The 13,930-nt window shown below is 40.2% G+C and overlaps 1 protein-coding gene across 2 annotated transcripts in view; it reads right to left on the bottom strand.

Moving 5' to 3' along the window:
* The window catches only part of lzts2a (leucine zipper, putative tumor suppressor 2a), a 73,724-nt gene extending 60,073 nt beyond the window's left edge, over positions 1–13,651 (bottom strand). For both annotated transcript variants that reach the window (XM_036573979.1, XM_036573981.1), the window contains exon 1: positions 13,435–13,651. The gene's annotated coding sequence lies outside the window, so the exon portion shown is untranslated. The remainder of the gene's footprint in view (positions 1–13,434) is intronic.
* Positions 13,652–13,930: the final 279 nt, after the last annotated feature.

The following is a 13,930-nucleotide window of genomic DNA, read 5'->3' as shown; positions in this document are numbered from 1 at the left end:
ATTTTGAATTTAATGCCAGCAACATGTTTCAAAAAAGTTGGGACGGGGGCAACAAAAGGCTGGTAAAATTGTGTAATGCCAAAAAAAAACACCTGGTGGTTAATTGGCAACAGGTCAGCAATATGATTGGGTATAAATAAAGCATACCAGAGAGACTGAGTCTTTCAGATGGGGTGGAGTTCACCACTCTGTGAAAGACTGTGTGGGCAAATAGTGCAACAATTCAAGAATAACGCTTCTCAATGTAAAATAGCAAAGAACTTTTGCTTTTCATCATCTACAGTACATAATATCATTAAAAGATTCAGAGAATCTGGAGAAATCTCTCTATGCAAGGGACAAGACCAAAAAACAGTATTTGTTGGCGGTGATCTTTGGGGCCTCAGGTGGCAATGCATTAAAAACAGACATGATTCTGCAGTGAAAATCACTGCATGGGCTCAGAAACACTTACGAAAAACAACGGTCTGTAAAAAACAGTTCATCGCTACCTCCACAAATGCAAGTTAAAACTCTAAAATGCAAAAAAGAAACCAGATATGAACAGGATCCAGAAACACTGCCGCCTTCTCTGAGCCTGAGCTCATTTAAAATGGACTGAGGGGAAGTGGAAAAGTGTTCAGTTGTCCGACGAATCAAAATTTGAAATTCTTTTTGGAAATCATGGACACTGTGTCCTCCGGGCTAAAGACCACTCAGCTTGTTATCAGTGCATAGTTCAAAAGCCAGCATCCATGATGAAATTGGGGTGCATTAGTACATGGCATGGGTGACCTGCACATCTGTGAAGGCACCATTAATGCTGGACAATATATACATGTTTTGGCAACATATACTGCCATCCAGACTGCGTCTTTTTCAGGCAAAGTCTTGCTTATTTCAGCATGACAATGCTAAACCATATTCAGCATGTATTACAGCAGCATTGCTGTGTATTAAAGGAGTTCAGGTGTTAAACTGGCCTGCCTGCAGACCTGTTCCCACTGAAAACATTCGGTGCATTATGAAATGAAAAATACAACAGAGGAGACCCCGAACTGTTGAGCAGCTGAAATCCTATATCAAACAAGAATGGGAACAAATTTCACTTTCAAAATTACAGCAGTTGGTCCTCCTCAGTTCCCAAACGCTTATAAAGTTTGTTAAAAGAAGAGGTGAAGAAACACAGTGGTAAACATGCCTCCTTCCCAACTTTTTTGGAACATGTTGTTGGCATCAAATTCAAAATGGGCATATATTTTTCAAAAAACAATAAAATTTCTCCGTTTCAACATCTGATATGTTGTCTTTTGTAGTATTTTCCTTTAAAAAATATGGTTTACATGATTTGCATATCATTGCATTCTATTTTTTATTTACATTCTGCACAGCGTCCCACCTTTTTTGGAAATGGGGTTTTAAATAAAACTTGTATTTTTCAGTTCCCAGAAAACCTTAGGCCTTCTGTGAAGGCCAAGAGTTCCTCACTGCTAATTACATATCACAGCACTAATGTCACCACAACATGAAAATAAACAGTATCGCAAAACTCCAGTTATAACCACAATGCTGGAATACACAGTGACACCTCTTAGCCACCACACAAAAGCATTGTGCACAATATGCAGACACACCTAGCGGTGCAGAAAACACAGCAGCTCTGCACAATAAAGATACAATGGCATGGCTTGTTTGTGTGTTGAGCACATTTGTCCAAAAAGACAATACAAGTCTCTTTGCTTATTCACAATACCTCAGTGTGCGCCAGAGGAATGTAAGAAAAATGTGAGCTTCATTTAGGCACCTTGGCATTGTAAAGTACTCATTACACATAAACACTGCCAAGCAGCTGTTACATCAGTCAGAGCAATCCCCCCCTGAATACAGGTCTGTTAGAGATGGAGATGCTGCCCTGTGGGCAGAGGCCTGTGCTATGCTGTTATAATAGAGTACACTGAATGCCCTATTCATCTAAGAAGACTGCCTCTGCCCTGGGAGAAAATAATGGCCTTGACACTGTGACCCTGTTCCATTACCTTGTTAAACATCCACTGTGGTTTATGTGCCAATGTGGCTGTCTCTCGACATGTGAAGGTCAACAAGGTCAATGGCCTTATCTACAGTCAGTACACAGGCCTTGGGGCTTCAGCGTGAGTAGATACTGTGTTCTCACACATCAGTTTCATGCTGTGCTGCAAAGCTGTCACCCCAGCCTCAAGTTTCATTAGCAGACCCAGTCAAAGCCTGTGACCAGCAGTGGAGAAGAGGGCCTGGGATGAGTGCTGAGAGTCGCACGCTGTGTTGTTTGAGTGTGAACACTAATCCTCCCTCAAGACAGCACAATTTCAGCTGGAAGGCATGCCTGAGATAGTGCCGTCACGCCTCAGCATGGCCGAACGCAGAAAAAGCCCCGAGTTCAGACAGCTAGCTTAGTCCCAATGCTCCTATTACAACACCCACAGAGAGGCAGGCTTTATTTTACACTTTCTCCAAGAGATGGCATGACACCACATTTTGTTTTCCAATACTGATATCAACACTGAAACCTTCAATATTGACTGAAACTGATTCTGGTGCAATATTTGTCTTCTTTGAAAACTAATAAGCTTTCAAAATAAGTCAGGGCGGTATCACTTTTTTCATTCCTTCATCTCCAAATATTACAGTGGTATACAGTATTACTGGGGGTGGGGGTATCATAAGTGACATTAAAGCATTATTGTGTCACGATGCAAAAGCATTTATGACCTCTTTTGTGCTGTCTCATCCTGCATTATTTCAGTTTAGCTCACTTACATGGTTCCCAAGTAAGTAAATGTAGTGCACAATTTTCGAACCAACATTCAATAACTGTAAAACCGTCTATAAATCAATTGTTAAATGTTAAACAGCGCTGCTAACTAGCAGAGAGGAGCTGCTTAGCATTAGCTTAGCTAGTATGATAACATCTCTGTTCACCACAGAACATGTTTGATTCTGGCTAACCAAATAGCTACATATCTATGTTTGATGAGGTTAATCAGCATTGACAGTGTTAGCTTTGTTACGTAAGCCCTGCTAACCTTCTGACATTAACTTCATTCACTGTTTAGCTAAAACAAAAGAACAAAAAAAAAACACTTAACACACTGACTTATCTGCGATCTTATTCAGAATATAAAAGGTCCTTGATGGTAGAATAATGTTTGATGGCAACAGCAATTTAAACTGAGTTGCAAAGCCTTTAAGGGATTTTGTTCCCAGCTTAACTACCCAACACATGCTGTATATAAACTATGCTTTAAATGCATCCTGCATTACTCATGGATACACACACCCAATTTATATCTTTAAATCCTGATCCTTGATGTCCTGTATTCTGCAACATTTTTGTCTAAGAACAGTTTAGCAGTGATAAATCTTAATAAATCAGCAAATGTTAAAGGAAAGCCATTGACTAAGGTGTTAACCTATTAAACATGCACAGTGAAGACGGAGTATTCACAGCTCTGTTGTTGTTTTGACTTTCCAAAACCCTGTGAATAATTTGCATGGCAAATTTGCCACACATGATGAACACAATGGTGTTTTTGTTAGAAACAGCATGAGTGCACTGACAAAACAGGAATGTTTCTTCCAAGATATTTAGCAGGCATTACATTAGCAGGCATTTCTAAGTTCATTTTACACATGGCTCCTTTAAAAGTGACCTAACCTGCTGACAATCAGCCAGGCCTACTCCCTCTCTTCAGCCTCCACTCCACTCTGTATCTGACCACTCAGCCCCCTGAGACTCACTCTGGGTGCTGGCAGCCAGAGTGGCAGCCAGTATGGGTTTCAGGCCTGGGGGCGATGACAGGCCAGAGAAACAGCTGGAGAGACACGTGGTCATAAACCTCCAACCAAATCCTACCACAACAGCTACATCTCAACTCCCACAACTCACCGGAGAGCCACTTGGGAACTTGGCCTTCCCCATCCACATTCCTCTCCTGTGCAAATGTTTATTCTCCTAATTACAGGGCAGCAGAGGTCATACTTAAGCTGAAAGGCAGGCAACACTTACAAACAAAGACAGGTCAGGAACACGGCTGGAACCAAGGCCTGTGTTTGTAGAGGCACGGAGAGAATGGACGTGTCAGCGGTACGTCGAAGAGCAGCTCTTAAGCACAGCCAGTGAGGAGCCTGTCTCTTAATATAACTTGTGCCACTACAGGAGTGGAAAACTTGCGTGGGTGTTACACGGCCCCAGGACCTTACAGCTAAGGGGAAATTCTCGTGCCTCTTCATGAATATGGGCTAGAAATCTAGACTAGCACAAACCTGACACTCCTTCCATAATGTTTCCCTTTCAGAGCGCAGAGCGTAGGCCCACTGTGCCCTTTGACAGGGTAGATTCCTGCTTAATGAAAAGCAGACCATGCCTGAGATGCCTAGTAGTGGTTGTCTCTCTTTGTGCCTCACTATTGCTAAATGACTACAGTTATGTGCCCTTGAAATTAAAACTGTAACAATGAGTTTTTGATTATCCAAAAAAAGTCAACAAGGATTTGTATTGTTGATGCATCTAGAATCACGCATGGCAAATTTCAAAACACTAGGGTCAGTTGGGGTTAGTATGGCTTCTATTGTTTTGCTGCACCATAAAAGAACAAATCAATGGTTGCACAATTGGACTGAAGGAAAGCAAGAGATTTCGAAGATGGTAAGTCACAGACGACTCAAAGCGCACAAAAGTAAAGCCATGGCACAACGTAGTTAGATTAGTAAATTAATCTACAAAAAAGTTGAGAGATTAACAGATTATAGAAATAATAGTTAATTGAAGCCCCAATATATTTTGTAGCACAGGGCTAAATCCATATTATGTAACAAGACTAAATCCAGTGCTGGCTGTCTTGAATGTTTTGATGTAAGGTGCTGAAAGACTCAATAAATGACGACCATTTTCAGCCATAAATTGAAATTCTGACCTCAAAGTCCTGTAAAATCTTAATATCTTATAACAGCTATAACTTTATAACTTTATTTGGATAGCGGATTGGATCACGTGGATTGTGATACATGTAATTGCCGTTGAGGCATTCATGTTACTCTCAGATCCATCATCAAAGAAGAAGCACATTTTCACAGTAAGAGACCACCCAGGCTGTCTTTCTTACTGTAGCCTCCCAGTGTTTTCCCACTGACCTACCATCTGCCCCCTGAGTCAGCCCCCCACAGATAGAGTGTGGCACTTACATGAGCACTTTTGATACTGTGGTCTTCACTCACTGGAAGTGACCTGTACAACCAAAATGACGGTTCTAATATCAAGCAAAACACTTGCTCCAACTAGTTATATTATAGTAATGCCCATTCATTTGTGGTCTAGTGGTTAAAATTAATTTTCACCATTCTCATTGTTCGAGGGCTGAAAGGGTAGCATTATCTTGGTTAAGCTTCACCCAGGGTGAAAAAAGACATCAATATGATCAAGGCTTAACCTCTTGTTGTATATCCAGAATTCTACCCAAGGGCAGAGGCAGGGACCTGGTGTTTTATTGAAGATAACAAATGAGGAGCACAAGTCAAAAATTAGGGGGTTAAAATACACAGACATGGTGAGTGAAGTAATCAAGTCAGGTAATGCATGGTCCTGCTCCAATTTGTCTGAAACTTTATCTACGAAATGAATTAATGGGGACAGAAAGACAAAACCAAGAAATTGTGCAAGCTGAGAGCACATTGATTTTTTTCTCGCAGTGATATAAATGGATTCCTCCTCTTCCCCCACTATGATAAAGAACCTGACACAAACACAAACACATACACACACACACAGACCTAAAGCCTGAACACTTACAATATCTGAGTTCTGATCTCAAAAATATACCACTATAAATTTCATACAGGCAATACTGGCTATGTTGATATACATGGCTACATTAAAATTGTTTCACTAACAAAATCAAATAATTTTATCTAATAACACAATGCCTCACACTCTTAGGGGGATGAACTTAACTTTGAGTTTCTAATCAAAGAAGACCCCATGCAGGATTACACTGCTATATCTGCCATATCGCAGTATGCATCACTCTTTGAAATTGCTGTTCTTTATGTGCTCATCAGGAAGCAAATGTATTTTCAAAAGAATACAAAATGTTCACCTGCTATGTCTCTCTGAATCTACCTGACACATTCATGCCCAGCCCACAAATGTGATTTTTCGCAGCAACTGTTTCTAGGTTGGACAAGCTTTACAGAACAAAAATCTCAATCGATCTAATGAGAAACTGTAGTGCACTAATTAACTGTCATTCAAATAACTACATTTAGAGTATGTCACTGATTTGAAATGTTATTTTTGTGTATTTTGTATATTAGTGTATGAAAGTATTAAATAGTATAAATAAGATGTATTTTTTTTGTCATTAGTCCAGCTAATTTTATCAGCTTTGTGACAAACTGGTTGTTCTTTCTGACAGCAATATAGTTCATTTTATACTGGAATTTCAATGTTGTGTCGTGTCTCTACACCAAGATTGCTACAGTTTCTTATTAGGTTGAACAGAATTTTCCCAAGCGTTCTCTAAAGCTTCTCCAGCTGCTACAAACAGAGCACAGACAGGCCGATAGCTCCACGTGTCAGGAATTTTGTTTCATAAAACTAGCCTTCATTGTTTTTTGTGTTTAATTTTGTCTTCTGTTGAACTGTTGAATGCAATATAGTGCTGCAACAGATCTGAGGGAACAGTCATACAGTCATATGACCAGTGTGATCTCTCTGTCCCCCACTCATGCTCCTTACTCGAGGAAAAAATCCTAGCTTATCCTGTAAGGCTGACATCGCTAATCGTTCCCGCAGCCAGTCTCACCCTCCTCCCCCTGCACAGACACGGGGCAATGATCTGTAATATGAGCCTCTTCACTCAGTATGAAAAAGACCTTTACAGTCGCTCCATACTGAATGCTAAGAACACCTTCAGGAGATATGACAGTGCTGCATATCTACGTCACATGACCTTCTTAACCTACATAAAATATTCATAATTATTTGCGGTTGGAAGCAAAACAGAAGAGACTTTGAAGAGACAGATTCAGAGAGTCTCAAGCATTTATTTTTGCTTGTCTCTCCTCATAGGGATATTTTATGATGCAGTCAAAAAGAAAACCTCTAATTCAACCCCAAATTGAGCCATATATAGACAGGATATGTGTGGAAGAGCAGACAAACTTCATCATTCGGGAAACACACAGTGAAACTGATGTAGATGCTCTAAAAGGCCCAGAAATATTCTGATACTGAATACACTGATGTAAATCTACTGAGACAAGTGTGGAAAACATGGTCATGGTCAGCAAGTAAACTTTCACAGATGCAGAGCATCCAGCACACGTGCAATAGCTAACAATGATGAACAAGAATGCTTCATGAACTGCTATGGAGTAAAAAAGAGAGTGGTATCAAGCATCATTTGATTATGTATTTAATTTAATTATCTAATAATATTTAATAATAACAGACTTCTAACTTTAAACCAATAATCTAACAAAAAAATTAATTTATAAATAAATAAAACAATAAATAAAACAATTTCTCCCTGCCTCAAATGTAGTCTATCAGCTAAGACATGTTTGGTGACCAAAGTTTGCTTCTTTTGCTTTGCACTGGACCTACAAGTTTAATGAAGAGTATAGTAATGTAAACATTTTAGCCACCAATCAGCGCTGGGCAAACTGCATTTGTCTCAAGACGTGTGGTTACATAATTTCAAATAGAAATGCACTTGCTTATGTGGTTTCTGACACTGTATGACATCCTGTTATCTATAAAAATGGACAAAAGTACATTGCACTGCTAAAAAACAGTAGTAGCAACCATCTTGAAGCCTGAAATTTGTCCATTTTTATACATGACAGAATGGCATACAGCAGGGGTGTCAACTCAAAGACTAAAAGGGCCATATTAAAAAATCTCAACAAATCTGTTGGCCAGAGAACTGATTAATTTAATTTTAAATAACACACACACACACACACACACACACACACACACACACACACTCTTTCTGAGTGTTTATATATACATATATATATATATATATATATATATATATGTATGTATATATAAACACTCAGAAAGAGTCCACCCCACGAATGCTTGTTTTTTTTTTCTGGGAACACTACATCAGCCTGACTTAGCTATTTCTTCTGCCATGATGAAACTGGCTTTTACTGCATTATCACTTTGTGATTTGGCCCTTGCAAACATAGCCTGCTGTGCTTCAAGGCCCTTCTTCATCTCTGCCACTTTCTGTCGCCTCTGCTGTCTATCCAAATCTCCATATTTATCATGGTGTTTTGTCTCATAATGGCACCTAATGTTGTATTCTCTCATTACAGCCACATTATCTCTGCAAACAAGACAGATCCATCCTTTCTACTTCCCATAAAGCTTTTCCTTATTGGAAGTAAAAAAGTATTCGAACTCCCGCCTGTCGTGAAAACACCTGCATTCACTGTCCACTTTTCTTTTGGTCATTTTTTAGCTAGCTCAGTATTTTTTTAGCTAGCCGGGTGTTTATATTGGTTGGCCTGCTGAATCGTAGCGTGTATTCGGTGATATGACTGGTGTGGTAGGATTGTGGTGTAACCACTGTCCTAAAGATCATTGTTGGCAGGGGGAGCGCACATTACACTGCAGTGTGTGCTGGGGATTGTAGTGCAGCACTTTGGGAAACAGGCTAATATTAATTGAAAACTAAAATAATTTCTTGGGCCAGATAGGATTGTGCCACAGGCCTGATCAGGCCCGCGGGCCTTGTGTTGGCAAATTGGGCATACAGTGTCAGAAACCACATAAGAAAGTAAGTCTGGACAATATGATCATGCTTACTGTTATTGTGATAAATTATGGCACATGCTTTTCTGAGCATATCATGGATGTTGTCAGTACCGCATGTTTCAGTACAAGGAGGGCATCATTAATCCTTTAAAGTTTAATTGGAATTAATGCAGCACAAGATGAGAAATGTTGAATACAAATCATCGTATTTATGGTATACTGCCAGTTCTTTTTTGTCTGTTCCAACTTATCAGATGTCAGAAATAATAATTATTGTGCATCATGAACATTTATTGAAGCGTCATGATATTGTATTTTTGCCATATTACCCATCTCTACAAGTAAATTTACTTGGGATTACTTAAAATCTTGAGGGCTTGGGCACCCAATATCTTCTCTGATCAACTACATATGGGATAAGGCAAAAACTAAATTCTTTGGACAAACCATAATTTTAAAGGCACTCTCTGGATGTTTATCCTGTCCCTGTGTTTGATTTGCATGCCACTGCATTAACCAGACGTGGTATTTTCTCCAGCAGACTGCATGAATATAACTGAAGATATCACATGTTTCACAACCAGCGAACAGTGCCAGGAAACAAAGTTTCAGCTTGCAATATACAATAAGATGAGCTGTGTGTATGTATACTCATGTGTGTGTGTGTTAGGACACAGCAGCTGGGTCTCTACAGTCTCTACAGTAAATCTGCAGCGCAGTAAAAGTGACTTAAACTACTGAGAATGCAGGCATATTAAGACAGCACACCCCCTCTCTGTTTCACACACCATTTAAAGCTCCGCTAAAGCATGCTGATGAATATATACTTCTATCCAGAAGGGCTGCCCTAGCAGTATGAACATTTTTTTTGAGCAGGGCAGTCAGAAGCTTAGCCTAATGCTTCATCCTCTGTAGCAGAAACAGCTTTCAGACAGCACAGGCTTCCCCAAGCCGAGTCCTGTGATAAAGGACTTTGTGTGCGCAGTTAATACAGTCCTGCAAAACTTTTTTCCAACTCTGTTGATATAATGCGGCATTCCTTAGCTCAGGGTGGTGAACGTGACAGGTAAAGTGGGTCAGAGTTAAGCCTGGCTCTTCCAGCGAAAGGGGGGGTATTAAAGCCTCTCAGCATCTCCACTGAGACCAAACAACCCATACAACAGCTGGATTAATCTCAATGTTATACATTTATTTTTGTAAAATCGCCCATACCCACAAATGTTTCAGTCAAACAATAATAATTAATCTTGGCATGTTTACTATTGTGGTGCAATTAGGCAGTCAATGTTAATGAAGTAATCTTGCAAAGCAGCTTGGTGAGACCAAGGCCAAGAACCATCTACTTTTGACTGTTATGCTTAATGACCAACCGTGTGTAGTCTCAGGCCGCTGTCAAAACAGTGTGTTGCAGCTAGCTAGCAATCAGCTACTGTAGAATGACAAAACGGTGCAAGGTAATAATAATCGCCTTTAAAAAGTCATCTGACAGTTATTTCAATTTGACCAATATTTCAAATTGATAACTGATGATGTATTTATTTTGATCTGGAAGATCCGAGTATTCAGGTGATGCTGGGCTACTGGGCTAAAATGTCTGATTTATATTCATTTACTGCATATTTCTTTTTAATGCTAAACCAGGTGTTTCTAGTTGTTATTTCTAAATTTTATGAATTTATATGTATCGCCATTGGTATCAGCTTTGGCAGGTATGTGCATGAAGAACATCAGATATTGGCTTCCCATATCAGTGCATCCCAAGTAAACACAAAAGTGTGGACAGGCCCCCAGAGTGTAACTGACAAAATTCTGAAATAATCTATGTCAGGCGGTTTGTCCACCTCTGTCAGTGTCTCAGAAAGCAAGTAATTATCGAAAAAAGCCATGAGCACTGTGTCAATTAAACCCCACAAATAATAAATCAATCAAATACTAGAAGTCATGCCAGAGACAATCACTTTTCCCTTGTCACACCACATCCTGCTGACTCAGCACTGGGTTATAGATAATGATCTCCCTGGTGAGAATAATTGCAGCAATTTGGCCTGTCTTGTCAAAGAGGTTCAAACACAGGTACAGTACAGTCTTTAAGTATTTGGACACTGACAATTTCTGCTGATTTGGCACTGTACTCCAGCACATTGGATTTAAAATAATGTAATGGCCACAGAATATCAACTAAACTTGATGTAAAGGTGTTTACATCTTTATTGCGTGAACTATTGTGAACTATTACTACTTTGCAGCCTTAATATGTATTGTTATCCTACATTGGGTGATTGTAAGTAATTGGATGCTCAGTTGTGTCTTTTCCAGCTGAGGTTCGCTGCATCATTAGTTCAAGCAAGAGGGCCAATGAAAGGTCTCGAGTTAATTCTAGACATGGCGTTTACATCTGGAGAATAGTTTGCTAATTCAAAACAAGAAGTGACCCAAACAGGAACCAACAGAACTTAGGGTTCTAGTTCTAGTTTATTTTCCATCTACTTAAGAGATGACTTGAATGGTCAAAGGCACGGCTAAAGAGTAATGTTAGCATTAGTTACATAACTAGCTCACCTTAGCAATATTTACTAAATGATCATTTTGAAATTAGCAGTCGACACCGTTCTACTTCACATTCTGGTGCACTTTGTGGTCTTGTAGTAGTGCATGGTGACTTTATCATCACTAGTAAGAATAGAGAATTAGCTTATCTGTCTATGGGCTTCAGCTGCGTTAGCAAACACAGAGGAGAACTTTCAGCTGACAACAGACACAGCACAAGCGCAAACAAATTGCCAGCGTTGCCTGTTGCACATCATTTTTGTTGTTAAGTCCCATGGCTTTCTTTTATTATGTAATGTTATATGTATTGATCTTGAATCCAGTGATTAAAAAATTACGTTCTTTTGTTTGTTGAGATGCAAATATATAATGAAATGACTACGGAACATAACTGCCATACTTGCATAACGATGCATGTGTCTCTTCATTGTTCCACAGATTTATCAGACTTTTGAACTTTTGTATTATATTAAAATGTTAAAAACTGCAGTATGCTTAAGCAGTCAGCAGTGAACAGTATTGCTAGACCCATCCTTGAGTAGCCCACTATTAGGTCTTGTTGGTACCAGTTTTGAGCAGGTACCAAAAACTGGATGCCAAAGTAAAAACACAGTTCCTGCTGCTTTCTGGTGCCAAAAACACCTTAAGATTAACATGTAGCAGAATGATGGAATGAAGAAAGAGTAGAAAGACAAAACAGTTGTTCATCATCCTAATGTATGAAACGGGGTGGCATGGGCCTGCATGGCAGTGGAACCGTCCCTACTGGTCTTTACTGATGATGTGACTGCAAACAGCATCAGCAGGATGAATTGTGAAGTTAACTGAAGCATCTTAACTGGACGGATCCAAACTAATTCCATGACGCTCACTGACAGGACAAAGACCCCAAACATAGCACTAAGGCTACTATGAAGTTTTCATCGCCAAAAAGTGAAATGCTCTTGACCTGAAGTTAATCACCTGACCTTAACCCCACTGCACATGCATTTGACTTACAGAGGACAACACTGATTGCCAAAAGCAGGAACTGAAAATGGCTGAACTACAGGCCAGACCCATCTGTGGGTTGTAGACTTCAGGCGGTCGTTGACTGCAAACTTCTGCTCATGAAAGTTTTCTTTAAAATTATGCCGATTTATCCCGTTACTTACAGACCTCTGACACAGGGAAACTTTGTAAAAAGAGGGTTGTGATTTCTGGTGAATTATGAATTAATTAAAGCTGACATTCTGCACATTGGAGAACCTTATTATCATGAGTCTGACTTCAAATCCAGTGTGCTGGAGAACAGAACCAAGACAATAAGACTTGTGTCAAACAAAAAAAGACTGTGTCCTGTTTAATTAACAGGTCACAGAGCAAACAATAAAAGCCAAATGGTAAGTGTGAAAAGGGCACAGAAGAATACACCACTGTCCACTCTAATGAAGTGATAATGAGGCTACCCACGGACAAGAATACAGTAGGAAAACAGTTACTTCCCCTCTGCTATAAACAGTAACGCTTGTGATGTTCTCTGGTGCCACAAAGAAATAGAAACGTGACTAAAAAGGACTACAATCAGGGGAGGCCACCACATTCAGGATAATTATGGCTTTCTCTACACACTAGAGCACTTACTTAGCCCATTCTCACAGTATGTATCCCACACGAAGCCATGAATAAGAGCAGCGAGTAGAACCAGACCCTACACTAAACAGGAGACACAGAGAGAGAACTGCTCTGGGAGAAATCTCACTTCTTACTAGAGCACATCGCATGAAACACATTGTTAATATGAAAACATCAGTTATAGCTCTGTACAGTCACGGCAGCGTCATGTCAAAAGGGCTCAAGGATAAGTCTGGTTCAATGTTTAGTAAATACAGCATTGAACCTCAGTTCACAATCCAAACACTTACACCTAAACAGCACTTAACCTGGAACAAAGTAGGGCTTGTTCAACATACAGAAACTGAACGAACACTGAAAGTATTGTGTGTAAGAGCACTTTAAAAAAACAAAAAACAACAAAAAGATTACCATAAAAGATATCTTTCATCGTGTTGTTTGCTCAAACTTGCAGGAAAAGTTTAACGAAATCTGGGGACGCTCACCTCATACAGCTTCGACGGGAGCACCGAGAAAAGACACACTGTCCTCCTACGCGAGCTTCTGTTTTAACTTCAGTTCTTCTTCAAATGAGTGCTCAGCGACGGGCAGCTGTTCATCTCTGAGAGTGAAGAAGCTGTCAGCGTCCCCGTAAAACGCGAAAATACCTCACATCTCCACACACATCCTGCTCCACACATCACCCAGCGAACACTCACTTCATTCTTGTCTCGCGCAAAAAACGTTATTTTTCCCACCCGGATTCCGACTAGCCACGCTCCCTGTTCTGTGATTGGCTGGCAGTTTCCCGCTTCTCATGCTACGATTGGCTGGTACGTTCGCTCTTTCAGCGTTGGGATGATCTCGTCTCCTGCGGTGTGATAGGCTGGGAGTTCCTACTCACGAGTGGCCCACCGTATCTCAGCTCAGGAGGGCGGGGCTTGTCTGAATACGGGTGTGCAAACCCCCACTCTGTGTGCACAGCCGCTGGCGGAGTCGCGT

This window comes from Colossoma macropomum, unplaced genomic scaffold, assembly GCF_904425465.1.
Source record: "Colossoma macropomum unplaced genomic scaffold, Colossoma_macropomum, whole genome shotgun sequence".
Taxonomy (NCBI): Eukaryota; Metazoa; Chordata; class Actinopteri; order Characiformes; family Serrasalmidae; genus Colossoma; species Colossoma macropomum.
The sequence above is the reverse complement of the archived record's forward strand: the minus strand, read 5'-3'. Positions and strand labels throughout refer to the sequence as shown.